The following is a 16581-nucleotide window of genomic DNA, read 5'->3' on the forward strand; positions in this document are numbered from 1 at the left end:
AGCATCTTCGTATAAAATTCTAATATATTTGACAAATTTTTCTGGACATCCCATCTTCAATAAAACCTTAAATAAAAAATCATGAGACACACGGTCATAGGCCTTTTCAAAATCTAGACTCAATACAGCCAAGTCCTGTTCTCTGTCTTTAAAATCCCATAAAATGTCTCGTACTAAAAACAATGAGTCCGTTATCTTTCTTCCTGGGACCGCACAGGTTTGATCTCTATTAATGACAGAGGCAATTACACTTTTCATTCTGTTAGCCAGGATTTTCGCAAAAATTTTATAATCAGTGTTTAAAAGCGTTATAGGTCTCCAGTTCTTAAGCTCGTTCTTATTACCTTTTTTGTATAGCAGCACGATGAGACCTTCCTTCCATGACTCGGGTAAAACACTGGTAGATAAAATTTCCTGTAAAACATCCATAAAAGCTGTATTGATTATATTCCAAAAGATTTTAAAAAATTCAATAGGAAGGCCATCACTCCCCGGTGTTTTAAGGTTTTTAAAACTTTTTATTGCACACGCCACTTCGCTGTATTCCACATCTTGTGCTAAAAAGTCATATTCGCTTTTATTAAAAGGGACATCAACTTTTTCTAAAAAAAATTCTTCCATAAAAGGGTCACTCTTTCTTTTTTCAAATAAATTAGAATAAAACTCCTCCGCTTTTCTTAATCTGCCATCCAACGATTTTTCACCATCTATTTCTTCTATTGTGTCTTTCTTACTTACTATTTTTTTAAAAAAGAAGTTGGAGCACTTCTCATCCTCCTCCAAGGCTTCCACTCTGGCGTTGAAGATGATCTCCTTTCCTCTTTCTTCCAGTTTTCTTTTGACTTTTATTTTTACTTCTTCAATCTCCTCATCAACTTGGATTCCAGAATTCTTAAATAAATAAAGACACTGTAAATTTGCAAAAAGTTTTTCATACATTCCTCTTTTCTTTTCAGCTCTTTCTTTTGCTTTCTGTATAAAAAAACTTTTACTTTTCTTTTTCACATATTCCCACCACAATAAATTATTCATAAAATCTTTTTTCTTTTCTTCCAATTTCTTAAAAAACTCTTTAAAACTATTTAATATGTCCGGATCTTTTAAAATAGATGTATTTAGTTTCCAGTGGGAAGATTTCTTTTTTGACTCACCATCCAGGAATAAAGTGCACTGCAGTAATTTATGGTCCGAAAAACCATTCACCTTGGTGGCAAACTCTTCTTGTTTAAAGTGCTCCGTGACAAATAAATAATCAATTCTGGATTCCACAGCGTTGTTTCTCCAAGTCATTTTATATTCTTCTTTTTTGCCACATTCCTCCCAGCAATCCCTAAAAAGAAAAATCTCCTTTACCTCTCTCAGGATCCTGGAGGATTTGTCCTTCTCTTTTTCTATGTGACAATTAAAATCTCCGCCCACAATTATCGGGTCCGGACCTACTAAAAACAGTTTTAAAATCTCCAACAATTCTATTCTTTTGTTTTTCTCAGCATGGGCATATATACAAAAACATTTAATTCTTTCTTGGTTTCTTACCACCGTCACACATAAAATTCTTCCGGGGTAGATCTCTTCCACCTTCATGATCTCCCACTCTTTTTTACACAGGAAGGCAACGCCATCACTCCTCACCTCGTTACCTCCTGAGAGAGCGAAGTTCCCGGTCCAATTTTCTTTAAGGTAAGAATAATCCAATTTTTTACCTATATTGCACTCCTGGAGAAAAATAAAATCAAAATCTTCATTTTCAAAAAAATCATATAATACTGCTCTCTTATTCCTTTTGTTAAACCCCTGAACATTCAGGGAGGCAATTTTGATCATCCTTGATCTTTCTTTTTAGGACCATCCCCACCGTCCTGTCTAACACTTCTCTTCACTTTTTCTTTTCCTTCAGATTCTGAGGAAGATGAAGAAGAGAGTTCGCCCAGGTAAGCAGATATTCTTTTCTTACCCGGCTCCTCCTCCTCTCTTTCACTCCCACTCTCTTCACACTTTCCTCGTTTCGCAGATTTAACTTCCAATTCCATTAGTTCTTGACCACACGGAATTCCAGGAGACGCAGATGTGTCTTCCGGTGTCTCCTGTATTACCTGAGGGAGATCACTCACCATCTCTTCTATGTGAGATAGGCCGCACATCTCATTTCCAGCAACCTCTTCGCTAACCACTCCATTTGCATGTTCATTAACATTTCTTTTTTCTATCCCACCATCCGCTCCCGGTGTCTCTTGGGAAACATTAGCTGCAGATGGGCCACTCCCACTCCTCTCACCACTTTCTTCTGCCACGTCAGCTGTGGCGGACTTGTTTGGACAATCCCGTTTCTGATGTGTTTCATTCACACAATCATCACATGGCTCACATTCTTCAGTTCTGTGGCCATATGTTCTACACGCCTTGCAATACTGAGGCATTCCCGTAAAAAAAAGATGTCCTCTTACCCTGTTAACATGTATCACAGGTGGGGGCATCATGATGGAACCTTCAGCGTCCTTCCTGAAGGTCACGGTGTAAATCCTTCTTCCATCCCAGACGCCAAAATCTGTCTTTCCTTTTTTCTGTAAAACAACTTTTTCACAGAATTTAGATAAATAATTATCAACATGAAAATCAGCTAGAAAAGGACTATACATATGGACAGTCAAAGTCCTTGATGCATACTGATATGAGGGATATGCCTGCACTCCACGTAATACATCAGAGTCTCTATTCTCTTCATAGGCTCTGTACGCCTTATTGCAGATCCTCACACTGTTCAGCGTTACATCATAAATACCCCGTTTCTGAAAAGACTGAACACAAACATAATCTTCTGTCTGTAGTCTCAGCAACGGGTCAAAAATGTTATCGTGTAAATACTTAAGGGTTTTTTTCGTACGTTGGTCATCCGACACAACAAAACGGATGGTATCCTTCAGAAAATATTTAGTGGAAAAAAAATCAGTTTCCTCAGACCATTTGGAAGCCATAATTCTTCTCCAAATAATCTGTTCTTCTTTTTTCTTTCAAAAAATAGGAAGAAGATAAACCTTTCCAAACCTCAAGACAGATGTTTCTTAAATCTTGGGTATCGCCTCTCTCCGGTTCAGGATTCCTCCGGTCCGTCTCCTCGTCTAGAAAGCGCCACTTCTCCAGCCGCTGATCCGGTCCACGAATCCTCCCGAACTCCAGAGAACAAAAGGTCACACTCCAGCCAGATCCATAGACACCCCCCAATAGCTGCAGGAATCTGTATAAGATCCAAGGCCGAGGGTACTGTCCTTCTCCGTGCAGGAATGTGCCTTGCCTTCCAGCTCACAACTCAGAAACTAAGTTGATCTTCGCCAAAAGGCCGAGAAGCGATACCGACCATAGCTCGCCCAGACCGGGCCCCCTTCAGAACTCTCAGCACTGCTCACGGAGAGGAGACACCGCCAGGAGGCGAAAAACCTACTCTGCAAGTCACACAGTCCTCTGCGTGGGGACGATTAATCTGCATAGGACCGCCCCCAACAGGCACCTCCCCCGCAAAGCAGCAGGGGGGCCGAGCGAGCGGGCGTCTGCACTTCATCTGCCAGCCGCCCGCTGCTACACCCTCCCCACAACAACTCATTTGTCAAGTCAGTCTGACCGACCGACTGCCTGCCTGACGGCTCAGAGATCACTTTTCCTTTCTCTTGACACAGCCGCTGGACGGTGTGAGGGGACAAGCACGCTCGCTCCAGCACACGCTGATAGCTACAGCTTACCTTCGGTCGTTCGCACCTTCTCAGACTGTGACTGCTAGCAGTGGAGGAGGAAGCAGCCAAATCTCAACCTGCAGGTGTCTTCGATTCAAGTAGACGGCTCCAGACTAATCATGATCCAATTAGCTCCAATTAATTAGGCCGCCGATTAGGTCACTTTTATTTTTCCTTTTTTTTTTTTTCCTTTGTTCCGGGTCGGGCCCATTTAGCACCTCATTAATCAATTAGTGAGAAGCCTTTGTTCCTCCTGCAAAAGACACAGCACACAACACACCTGAGTAGGTGACAAAGCACAAGAGCGTCGTCGACGTCACATTGCAAACTTCGGCTCCATTTCTTTTCCCTTTTCCAAAGTTTTGCTATTTATTTCTCTATCTTTTTCACCAAGTTAAGAAGGGGTGCACCGGTCCTGGAGGTACTGCAATACCAGGTCAATGCGTGGAGTGGACAGAGCAAGCTCTTTTTCCATCTCCCTGTTCCAAAAATCCATTTAATATATGGTCCCCAGATAGGGGACGTATCAGATATTAAACTGATAAGAACAGATTTTTTTTTTTTTTTTTTTTTTAAGTTGAATATCCCCAAATGGGGATAAAAACAACAATTTTATTTAAAATAAATCACAAAACAAATCATATTTACAAAACAAACTTAAAACTCACATACTGTGTTTACAAAACATAACAGAAATCACATTTTTACACTAAACGAAAAATAGATTTTTCTAAACAAAAAATCACTATTACATCAATTAAATCTACTGAAAAATCTTCTTTCTTTTTCCCTCGCAGACGTTTCCCAAGGTATCTGTTGAAAACCTCATTGATGGAGATCTTCGCCAAAAATTCAGGTACAGTCAATTTTTCACGTACAGTATTACGTACAGTTCCACAATCAGGCCTTTCTCTAAACTTTTTAACATCTTCTACATAAGTAGCAGGTAAACCTAAATTTTTTACATACAGTTTAAACTGAGTATCGGTTCTGGCGGGCCTCCCAGGCTCACTCCCAGAACTTTCCTCAGACATTTCAGATCTACACTCCTCCTCCTCCTCTTTATCTTTTTCCTTCTTTTTCACACAATCCTTAATCAAATGACCTACAGTTTTACAGAAAAAACATTTCTTCCCATCATTACAATTTTGATATGTATGCCCCTCTGTATAACATTTGGTACAAAACAATAAACAACAATCGTTTTCTGAATGTCCGTACTGTTTGCAGTTTTTGCAAAAAGTGTCCATATTTTCGAAAAAAAGGTCACCTACTACACGGTTTATCCTAAAACGTGCAGGAGGAAGTACAAAAGTCCCGTCATCTTTACATATTAATTTGCACAAAAACTTTCTTTTCCCAGTCCAAAATTGGCAAGAGTTCATTACATCACCCTTGTAGGTGACTTCCTTGCAAAATTGTCTCAAGAAGTTAGCTATTTCCCCTTCCGGCATCGTAGGGGAATACATCTTTACAATAAAAAGTTTTTCATCTTCAATGAAATGTGGCGTAACCACCACACCCTCCAACAAAGGATGGTCCTTTAGTCTTCGCAAAGTCTTCAGGAGAGATAGATATCTCTCCCTCGTTGCAAATGTGACATCATAACAATTTTTCTTCGGATAATCCATAACGCAGAGTATCTCTTCCCTTTTCAGCTGGAACAATCCCAGTAAAAGCTGCTCGGACAGGAACACCAGGTCCTTCTCCATCGTAAACCTCACGGTATTCCGGTTTCTTTGGTATCCAGGTATCGACGCCATCTCTCTCACGTCACCCGACCAGTAGCTCACCGATAACAACTGCAGCACCTAGGAAAAGGGCCAGTATGATCGCTCCTCGTTGCTCCGGGCCTATTTCCTCCACCCCAATAGCAGCAGGGGGGTTAAGACAGGGCTATAAACCCGTGCCGATCCCCCCAGGCCGAGGCGAAGGAGCACCCGGAGCACCTCCGGCCAAGACCAAGGCAGCACCCGCAAAGATACTACACTTGATCTTAGCCAAAAGGCCGAGAAGCGATACCGACCATAGCTCGCCCAGACCGGGCCCCCTTCAGAACTCTCAGCACTGCTCACGGAGAGGAGACACCGCCAGGAGGCGAAAAACCTACTCTGCAAGTCACACAGTCCTCTGCGTGGGGACGATTAATCTGCATAGGACCGCCCCCAACAGGCACCTCCCCCGCAAAGCAGCAGGGGGGCCGAGCGAGCGGGCGTCTGCACTTCATCTGCCAGCCGCCCGCTGCTACACCCTCCCCACAACAACTCATTTGTCAAGTCAGTCTGACCGACCGACTGCCTGCCTGACGGCTCAGAGATCACTTTTCCTTTCTCTTGACACAGCCGCTGGACGGTGTGAGGGGACAAGCACGCTCGCTCCAGCACACGCTGATAGCTACAGCTTACCTTCGGTCGTTCGCACCTTCTCAGACTGTGACTGCTAGCAGTGGAGGAGGAAGCAGCCAAATCTCAACCTGCAGGTGTCTTCGATTCAAGTAGACGGCTCCAGACTAATCATGATCCAATTAGCTCCAATTAATTAGGCCGCCGATTAGGTCACTTTTATTTTTCCTTTTTTTTTTTTTCCTTTGTTCCGGGTCGGGCCCATTTAGCACCTCATTAATCAATTAGTGAGAAGCCTTTGTTCCTCCTGCAAAAGACACAGCACACAACACACCTGAGTAGGTGACAAAGCACAAGAGCGTCGTCGACGTCACATTGCAAACTTCGGCTCCATTTCTTTTCCCTTTTCCAAAGTTTTGCTATTTATTTCTCTATCTTTTTCACCAAGTTAAGAAGGGGTGCACCGGTCCTGGAGGTACTGCAATACCAGGTCAATGCGTGGAGTGGACAGAGCAAGCTCTTTTTCCATCTCCCTGTTCCAAAAATCCATTTAATATATGGTCCCCAGATAGGGGACGTATCAGATATTAAACTGATAAGAACAGATTTTTTTTTTTTTTTTTTTTTTTTTTTTTTTTTTTTTTATATAAAACATCAGACTAACTCAACGTTCAATCTCATACAAAGAGACTTAGTGAGTTATTGGGTAGCCATCACATGTCTTATACGTTGCTTTTTTTTTTTTTTTTTTTTTTTTTTTTTCGAAAATCTGTTCTTAACAGTAATCTTAACAAGACTTTTTTTTTTTTTTATATATATATATATTTTTTTTTTTTCCAATTTTAAATTTAAACTGGTATTTTTATTGTTTTAGGGCAGGATTCCACCTCCGGTAACTCCAGTACCCTTCGGCCAGGTCCTCACCCCATCTCTTCACATCAAAAAGGTAAGTAAAGTAAAGTCGACTTACATACAATTTAACAGTGTCATTTGGTGACAATCCCACCTTGTTCATGACTAAGATGTTTCTGACGTCCCACAATGTTGCTTTGAGTAGAGCAAAGACTACCCACCACTTACGCTCCTCTCTGTTGTTGGGTTTCCACCCAATTAGGACAGATTCAGGACTGAAAACAAAATCTTTAAACAAAACATTAAACAAAGGACATAACAATAACAAAACATCTTGTACATAAGAACACTCAAAAAGAGCATGGAAGGCAGTTTCCACCTCTCCACACCCTTCTCTCGGACATCTTTCAGAATCTCCAATACCTCTGTGTTTCATCATTGCCCGCGTGGGCAGTGCCCCATGGAAGGCCAACCAGGTAGTATCCAGGGATTTATTTGATATTCCTGGTACTGAAAATAAATTCCAAACCTTTCGAGAATTGGATTCATTCAGGAAAGGTACACAACAAAAATGTTCCCTGGATCTTAATGCCTGCATAATGTTCTTTTTGTTTGGGACCTCTTCAATAGGTAGTTGGTTTTTCTCTACAAAATTTTTAAGGTAAGTATAGAACCTAGGAAGTACTAAGGCAACTGGCTTGCGCAGGTCTCTTTCGCACCATTTCCACTTGGCCAACAGCCAGCCTGCCCAGTACCTGATAAGGTCAGCTGACCTATTATTGGCTCTAACTGTCTTAGACACCAGTAGTAGATAGTGGGTTTTAAGAAAGATGTCTAAATCAGGGAAGTCCATCCCTCCCACCAGGCGACTGCTCCTGATTATTTCCCTCCTGACTTTCTCCATTTTTCCTCCCCAGAAGAATATGCATAATTTTCTGGTTACCCTCTTTATCCACAATTTCTGTGGAGGGAGGATCATGGAAACATATAGGATTAGGGGCAAGATGATAGACTTTAATATGAGGACTTTGCCCTTAAGGGACAGGTTCCTCATCCTCCAGAGGGCTAGTTTTTGGTCTATTCGCCCCTCTAATTGAGAGAAATTCCTCGATCCACTTAGGTCTTGGTCAAAGGTGACACCTAGGACCTCTATTTGTGGTTCCTGCTTCACCTGTTCGATCCGGGTATTAAGGTGCTTCCCAAAAACACTATAACTGCACTTATTCCAATTTACACGCATCCCAGATACTGCACAAAAGATGTTTAAATGCAGGTTGGATCTTTCTAGGTCTGCTTTGGATGTACAGGTAAAGAAAATGTCATCCATGTATGCCACATTTTTTACATGATTCCTTTCACTGCCAGGGACAAAAACTCCGGTCACCACCTTGTCCCTCTGGATGTGAAGCAGTAAGGGTTCCATTGCACATATAAACAACATGGGGGAAAGTGGGCACCCCTGGCGGACTCCTGATCTGATGGCTACTGAAGGGGTTAAATGCCCATTGACAAGTATTTGGCTTTGGATGTCAGTATAGAAGCCCTTCAGGACCTTTAACAGTCCCGGAGGGAGACCCATCTTCTTTAAGGTTGTAAAAAGGAAGGAGTGGGAGACCTTATCAAAGGCCTTTTCTAGGTCTATGGTCTCTAGTAGCAGTAGGGTTTTATTCTGCTGACTATGCAGGATGAGATCTCGCAGGAGCAGTAAATTATCTGTTATCCTGCGTCCTGGCACCGCACAACATTGTTGGTCGCTCACCATTTTATTTATAATTTTACTCATGCGGCTTGTCAGGAGTTTGGCAATTATTTTGTAATCCACATTTAATAAGGTGATGGGGCGCCAGTTTTTTAATTCCCTCCTGTCACCCTTTTTAAATATGAGGGTGACTATTCCTTTTTTCATTGAGGTGGAAATCCTCCCCTCCTTGAGGACATAGGAAACAACCCTAGTGAATTCCTTCTTTATGAAGGGCCAGCATGCAGAGTATAATTCAGCGGGAAACCCATCACTTCCAGGAGTCTTCCCTTTACTCATAGACTCCAGGGCAGCTAAGACCTCCCCCTCTGTGATGTCACTACTTAGGGCATCCACATCACTGGAGAGCAGCTTATCCTCCAGCACCTCACAATAATCCTCAATCTCCACCTGTGAGGCAGCCCTGTCATGGCTATAGAGATCACTATAGAAATTGGTGACTTTATCTATAATTTGCTGACCTCTGACCTCCTCTTCCTCACCCACTAAAACAGAGGAAATCAGCCCCTTGGCATGACACACTTTTTTAAAGAAGTAGCGAGTACAACTCTCATCCTCCTCTAAGTGTTTCACCCGGGCAGAGTGCACAATACGCTTTCCAATCTCTTTAAGAGAGGCAGCTATATCCTCCTTCACCTGCTGCAGTGCACTCCCCACCTCTACGCCCACTGCATGACACTTACGGAGATACTCCAGTTTCTTTATTTGCATATTAAATCTCCGCCTCCTTTCCTCAGCTAGTCTGAGGCTGGTGTTCCTCAGGTGGGCGGCTAATTGCTGCTTAGTATCATCCCACCAGGAGAGTAAGTCTGAAAATAAAAATTGTTTAGCAACACAGAGGTTAAATAGCCGTTCTAGTTCTTGTAGTACTACAGGAGATGTCAGTAAGCTGCTATTGGCCTTCCATACACCTCTGCCAAATAACAGCGAATCCTGCAGCACCACTTCCACTGACAGAATCCTGTGATCAGAGAACACCACAGGCTCCACCTTACAGGACCCTGGACAGAGACCTTCTGAAAATAAAATAAAATCAATGCGGGATTTGCATTTCCCACTCTCTGAAATAAAAGTAAATTTGTTATCACCAGACATATTCTCAGCCACATCTGTAAACCTCAGGTCCTGAATAAGCTGGTTAAGCACAGCAGATGACGCGTCTGTGCCAGAAGACGAGTCACTCAGCCTATCAGAACCTTTTCTGATACAATTAAAATCTCCTGCTACAATGGTGGGCATCCTTCCTATTATATGCAATTTTAGATTTTCTAGAAAATTAACTCTTTCCCTTTTTTCGGCAGGGGCATAGGTGTTAAAGAGTCTCCATCTGGTGGAATTATAGGAGACTTCCAGGACAGCTAACCTGCCCGGTTCTAGGACTCTAAAGTCATGGGTGTAGATATTAGGATTTTTTATTAGGAAACCTATACCATTATTCCTATTTGTATTGTCTACAGACCAATAGGAGGGTCCTGCAGACCATTCAGAATTTCCAGGGGCTACGCATAGGGCGCATTCCTGGAGACAAATGATATCAGCCGGGTAACTCTTCAGTATGTCTAAGACAGCAGCTCTCCTGTATAAATTGCTGATGCTCCTAACATTTAAGGTGGCAAATATCAGACTCATAATAAGTAACTGGTGGGGAAAATTAACTGGACCCATCATCATCGTTATTTTTTTGTTTGTATTTTCCCCTTGCTTTACATTCGTTTTTATTAACTTTGGATTTTGTGACAGGCGAACTGGGAGAGGATACCTCACTCCAGTCCCCTGAGGATTGGGGCAGCTCCTCTATCTGGAGGACTGCAAAAGGGTTACTATGTTCAAACTTGGCCCTTTTAATTATAATACGCTGGGAACCACCTGTGCCAGAGCCTCTCCTCCCACTCCTCTGGGCAGGTGTCAGCCTATCGTCTGAATCACTCTGAGCCTGTTCCTCCCATGCTGGAAGGCTGGCTCCTCCCTCCTCCACCTCCTCCTGCACACCTGAGCTCTCCTGCACCATGGCCTCCATCTCCTCAGGCTGCAGGCTCGTTACTGACACCTGTGTGTTGGTGTGATCAGACACCACAGTATCATCATCTTTTTTAACACTTTCTGAAACAGACATTTCTATCGTATTAAATTGCATACAATCATTAGGGGAGTCAGAGGGACCCCCTGCATCAGATGCCACCTCGGGCACAACCTCACCCACCATATGGGCACCTGCAGCGGGCGCTGCCATTTCAGAGACAGGCACATTTATAGACATATTAGCCCCTTCTGCTGCTCTCCTGGCTGCTCCTCTTCTACTAACTGCAGCAGCAGCAGCAGCATAACTTTTAGGCTTATCAAATAAAAAACCAAAATTTGGGCACTGCCTGGCGACATGCCCCCTCTCTCCACACATGTCACAAGTTTTAAAGGGGCACGGTCCCCCACCATGCGACTTTCCTCCACACATCTTGCACACCACCCCTGCATCACAGGTTTCCTTGGTGTGCCCATATTTTCTGCAGTTGCGACAGAATTCAGGCTGCCCTCTGAAAAAACAAAATCCCCTCTCCCCACCTATAGAGAAGGTGGCAGGAGGGCACCTGAAACCACTAAACTCCATATTGTCTTTTTTAAAGACTACAAGGAAGCGCCTCTTCCCATTGTATATGCCCCATTTGTTTCGCATTTTGTCTCCTCCTTCCACAGTCTCGCAAAACTGCCGCAGATAAGCTCTTATGAGCCCCACATCCAGCTTGGTGTTGTACATGTGTACTATAAGGGGTCTTTTAGTTTGTTTAAACAACGGCACTACCTGCACGCAGGCCATTATAGGGGCATTAGACTCTGCCAGTTTGTCAATGGCAGCCATACAAAAATCAGAGTCTTGCAGCTCAATGTCATAGGTTCCCTGACTGGGGAAATCCTGCAGACTTTCAATTTCCTGAGGCTGTAATTTGCATACTTTACCGCATAGCTCTTCTATTATTTCCTTCAGCCCAATGGTGGCGATAAATTCAGGCTTCACCTGGATCCGGATGGTGCTATCCGCGCTGTTGGATGCCATCCTGCATGCGATGGGTTAATCCTAGGATAATCCTCAGAGTATATCTTGGGAGAAATCCTGAACCCACACACTCTTTTTCGCTTCCACACACAGGGCTCCTTGCAAGGAAACCCTGGTGTGCACAGGCCAGACCAAGTTTCTCTGATAGAACAGATACACACTTGATCTTAGCCAAAAGGCCGAGAAGCGATACCGACCATAGCTCGCCCAGACCGGGCCCCCTTCAGAACTCTCAGCACTGCTCACGGAGAGGAGACACCGCCAGGAGGCGAAAAACCTACTCTGCAAGTCACACAGTCCTCTGCGTGGGGACGATTAATCTGCATAGGACCGCCCCCAACAGGCACCTCCCCCGCAAAGCAGCAGGGGGGCCGAGCGAGCGGGCGTCTGCACTTCATCTGCCAGCCGCCCGCTGCTACACCCTCCCCACAACAACTCATTTGTCAAGTCAGTCTGACCGACCGACTGCCTGCCTGACGGCTCAGAGATCACTTTTCCTTTCTCTTGACACAGCCGCTGGACGGTGTGAGGGGACAAGCACGCTCGCTCCAGCACACGCTGATAGCTACAGCTTACCTTCGGTCGTTCGCACCTTCTCAGACTGTGACTGCTAGCAGTGGAGGAGGAAGCAGCCAAATCTCAACCTGCAGGTGTCTTCGATTCAAGTAGACGGCTCCAGACTAATCATGATCCAATTAGCTCCAATTAATTAGGCCGCCGATTAGGTCACTTTTATTTTTCCTTTTTTTTTTTTTCCTTTGTTCCGGGTCGGGCCCATTTAGCACCTCATTAATCAATTAGTGAGAAGCCTTTGTTCCTCCTGCAAAAGACACAGCACACAACACACCTGAGTAGGTGACAAAGCACAAGAGCGTCGTCGACGTCACATTGCAAACTTCGGCTCCATTTCTTTTCCCTTTTCCAAAGTTTTGCTATTTATTTCTCTATCTTTTTCACCAAGTTAAGAAGGGGTGCACCGGTCCTGGAGGTACTGCAATACCAGGTCAATGCGTGGAGTGGACAGAGCAAGCTCTTTTTCCATCTCCCTGTTCCAAAAATCCATTTAATATATGGTCCCCAGATAGGGGACGTATCAGATATTAAACTGATAAGAACAGATTTTTTGATTGAAAGAGCCTTTATTCACAGATACACAGTAAAACTTACAGACAGCGTGTGCCATGACGCAGCATGGGCTTTGTACAAAGCACACAATAAATTAAGATACACTCCTAGCACTATCCTAACACTATGGCAGAATAAGTGCTACTCTAGCATACTAGCTCAGGCAAACAAAAAACACACATTTCTCAATAAAAACAACTAACCTGCAACAGGGGGTGGGAGGGAGGAGGGGAAGGGGGTAAGTTGTCACAGGCCCGAAGCTTTATTGAAAAATCACAGACACATGAGGGAGGTAGGGGGGAAGGAGAGGATGGTAAGTCTTCTTCTTCCTGGATGCCTCCTTCTGTGAGGAAAGAGGCAAAGTCCCATAACTCCCTAAATAAAGTTCAAGAAAAACAAAGTCCACAAGAGAAAATGAAGAAGAAGCTTGTCAGTCCTCTTCCTCTGAGTCCACCCTGCTGTCAAGGGAGGCGTAGTCTCTGAGCTGGCTCAAGACTAGCCGGTGACAGTCCTGGATGGACAAAGTTTCTCTGTGGAGGGTGAGGCGCCTCCTGGCGTACCACAAGACGTCTTTGAAGCAGTTCATAAGACGCCAGGCATCCTGGATGGCCCCCACCGTGTGGGTGCCTTGGAACAGGCCATAAAGTGCAGCGTGGCACGTCATGGTGTTCCTGGGCACAGAAAGAAGCAGTTCGTGATCCAGAGCTTTCAACAGGCCCCGAGCAAAGGGGCATTCCCAGAACAGGTGCAATGATGTCTCTTCCGCAAAGGGACACCGGGGGCAGTACTGGGTTTTGCTCAGGTTGCGGGCTGCCATAAATGACCGGGTGGGGAGGCCCCCCTGGATGGCCATCCATGACAGATCCTTGTGCCAGTTGTTAAGCCTTTCGCACGACATGTTGGACCACACGGTGTCCATGGTGCTGGTGGTCAGCCCCGGAACACACTCCACAAGATCCTTGGCTCTGATGACTTTGTGGATAGTTTTAGGCTTCCACAAATCCGGCTTGAGTCCCTCCAGATGTTGATCCCTCACAAATTTCACCGCCCTGGCATAGTACCAGGGAGGATCCCAGTTGTAAGGGAAGGAGCTGTTCCACTTGTCCCAACCAAGCCCCCGCCACAGGGGAAGAAGGAAAAAGCGGGACATGGACTTTCCGGCAGAGTCCCTTGGTGTTCGCAGAGTTCGTCGGACCATGTCACACACAAAAGAAATCCAAAGCAAAGTGGGGATGTCGGGGATGCCCTTACCCCCCTTGCGAGGCTCCTTGTACATGACAGACCTTTTGACTCTGTCCATCTTTGAACCCCAAACAAACTTAAACACGGTCCTGGTAATGGCCTTGCTGACTTCGGCCGTGGGAGGCCATGCCTGTGCCGTGTAGTGTAGCACAGGCAGCACCTCGTTACGCAGGACCAATGCTTTCCCCGTGAGGGTAAGCTGTCTGAGGGCCCACAGTCCAATCCGTTGGTTTACCTTGGCCAAGCGTTCTTGCCAAGACTTCGTGGCTGCTCCGTCTTTCCCAAACCAAACCCCCAAAACCTTGATAAAGTCTTGCTGGATGGTGAAGGGAAGAGGTGCAGAAGAAGCAGGGTGCCAATCCCCGAAGAGCATGACCTCCGACTTCTTGCAGTTGACCTTTGCCCCCGAAGCTTGTCCGAACAGCTCACACGTCTGGGCGAGTTCCGTCACCGAACGCTGGTCTGCGCAGAAGACGGTCACGTCGTCCATGTAGAGTGAGCACTTGACCTCGGCGTGTCCTGGTCCCGGTGCGGTGATCCCTCTGATCTCTCCTCTCTGCCGGATAGATTCTGCGAACAGCTCTATAACACAAACAAAGAGAAGAGGTGAAAGAGGGCAGCCTTGTCTAACCCCTGAAAGGATAGGAAAGGGGTTAGTCTTCCAGCCGTTCACCAACACCGTGCTGCAAATGTCAGAATACATCAGGTTAACATAGGTACAAAACATTTTCCCCAGACCAAGCTTGCGCAGTACTTTACCCATGAATTCATGCGAGACTCGGTCGAAGGCCTTCTCCTGATCAAGGCTGACCAGGGCTGCGCGGATGCGGCGGCTTCTGATGTAGTGTACCGTGTCTCTCATGAGGGCTAGACTGTCTGCAATCCTGCGGCCTGGGATGCCGCAGGTCTGGTCCGGGTGGATGATCTTCCCTATGACGCCCTTCAGTCTGTTTGCTAGGACCTTTGCCAGGATCTTGTAGTCCACGTTGAGGAGCGAGATGGGACGCCAATTCTTCAGGTCACACCTCTCTCCCTTCCGCTTGTACAGGATCGTGATCATTCCTTGCCTCAATGACGGCGGCATACTGCCCTCCACCACCATCTCCCCAAAGAGCTCCAGCAAGTCCGGGCAGATGAGGTCCCCCAGCGCTACATAGAGCTCCGCTGGGAGGCCGTCACTGCCCGGAGTCCTGCCGGGTCTAAAGGATTTAGCGGCAGAGAGCAGCTCGTCCACCGTCAAGGGGGCGTCCATTTCCGTGGCACCTGCAGGATCAAGGGGGTTAGTGATACCTGCTAGGAACCTCTCGGCGGCTTCCGTGTCTGTGGTTTTCGGGGCGTAGAGGCTGCTGTAGAAGTCGGCGACGACTCCCATCACTGCCTTTTTGCCCCGCTGCATGTTTCCGGCTTCGTCGCGCAGCTCAGTCAGGGGCGTGTGGCCGGCGTGGACTTTCCTGAAAAAGAAAGAGTTACACTTCTCACCCTTCTCCAGGTTGTCCATTTTGGCACGAAAGATGATTCGCTTGGATTCCTCCTCAAAGTGACTTTTCAGACGCTTCTTGGTGTCCTCCAGCTCCTCTCTGACGTCCCAGCCGCAGTGGTGGAGGTCCTGCAGTGATCTCAGCTGACGCTGGAGCTCTCTGAAGTCCCTTTTCACTTTGGCCGCCTGCCGCCTGCCTTTGTCCTGAAAGAAACTACGCAATTCAACTTTAGCATACTCCCACCATTCACTGACAGTAGCAAACAAACATTTGTCATTCCTCAAAACCATGTAGACATCTCTAAGCTCCTCCCGCACTCCCTCCCGTTCCAGCAAGGCACAGTTCAGTTTCCAGGACCCTGGGCCAGTTGGAAAACCATGGCCCAGGGCGCCCCGAACCTGGACGGCCCTGTGGTCAGAGAAGAAGCAGGGGACCATAGAGTACCCACACGGCTTGATCGCTCTAGAGGTGAACACGAAGTCTATCCGGGAACGCAGTGAGCCATCGGGGCGGCTCCACGTGTAATTCACGGAGCCGCACCCCATGGAACCCACCGCGTCCTTTAAGGATGCTTCAGTTACCATCTCTATGAGCAGTTTGGACGTGACATCAAGCTTGCTCGAGGTGCCGGAGCTGCGCCCATCTTCCTCTATGGGGCAGTTGAAGTCTCCGGCCATCACTACGGCCCGGGTGGTGGCGAGCTGCGGTCTGAGGTTCTGGAAAAGTTCCAGACGCTCACCCTTGTCAGGGGATGCGTACACGCTGATTAGCCGCACGGGCTCACCCGCCCAGGAGCCATCTACGACCAGAAGTCGGCCGCAGACTAGCTCCCGGACGGAATCAAGCGTGAAAGCGCTTCCCCTGAGAAGGATGGCGGTGCCTGCAGACTTACAGTCGCCCCCCCCGGACCAGTAGGACGGGCCGTGACTCCACTGCCTGGCCAGATGTTGGTAGGACCTAGAGGAGGGGAGAGCACATTCCTGCAACATAAAAACATCACCTGGTTGGGAGGCAA

The 16581-nt window shown here is 46.2% G+C and overlaps 1 non-coding gene and 3 pseudogenes across 1 annotated transcript; all 4 read right to left on the bottom strand.

The window, feature by feature from the left end:
* Nucleotides 1-4121: 4121 nt before the first annotated feature.
* LOC140066306 (U2 spliceosomal RNA) lies at nucleotides 4122-4333 on the bottom strand (annotated as a pseudogene).
* A 2184-nt stretch (nucleotides 4334-6517) lies between these two features.
* Nucleotides 6518-6719, bottom strand: LOC140066328 (U2 spliceosomal RNA; annotated as a pseudogene).
* A 5007-nt stretch (nucleotides 6720-11726) lies between these two features.
* On the bottom strand, nucleotides 11727-11912 carry LOC140066378 (U2 spliceosomal RNA). Its single transcript, XR_011848232.1, has one exon. It is a non-coding gene; the product is annotated as a U2 spliceosomal RNA (small nuclear RNA).
* A 775-nt stretch (nucleotides 11913-12687) lies between these two features.
* On the bottom strand, nucleotides 12688-12861 carry LOC140066273 (U2 spliceosomal RNA; annotated as a pseudogene).
* Nucleotides 12862-16581: the final 3720 nt, after the last annotated feature.

Source organism: Engystomops pustulosus, chromosome 6, assembly GCF_040894005.1.
Source record: "Engystomops pustulosus chromosome 6, aEngPut4.maternal, whole genome shotgun sequence".
In the NCBI taxonomy this organism is placed as follows: domain Eukaryota; kingdom Metazoa; phylum Chordata; class Amphibia; order Anura; family Leptodactylidae; genus Engystomops; species Engystomops pustulosus.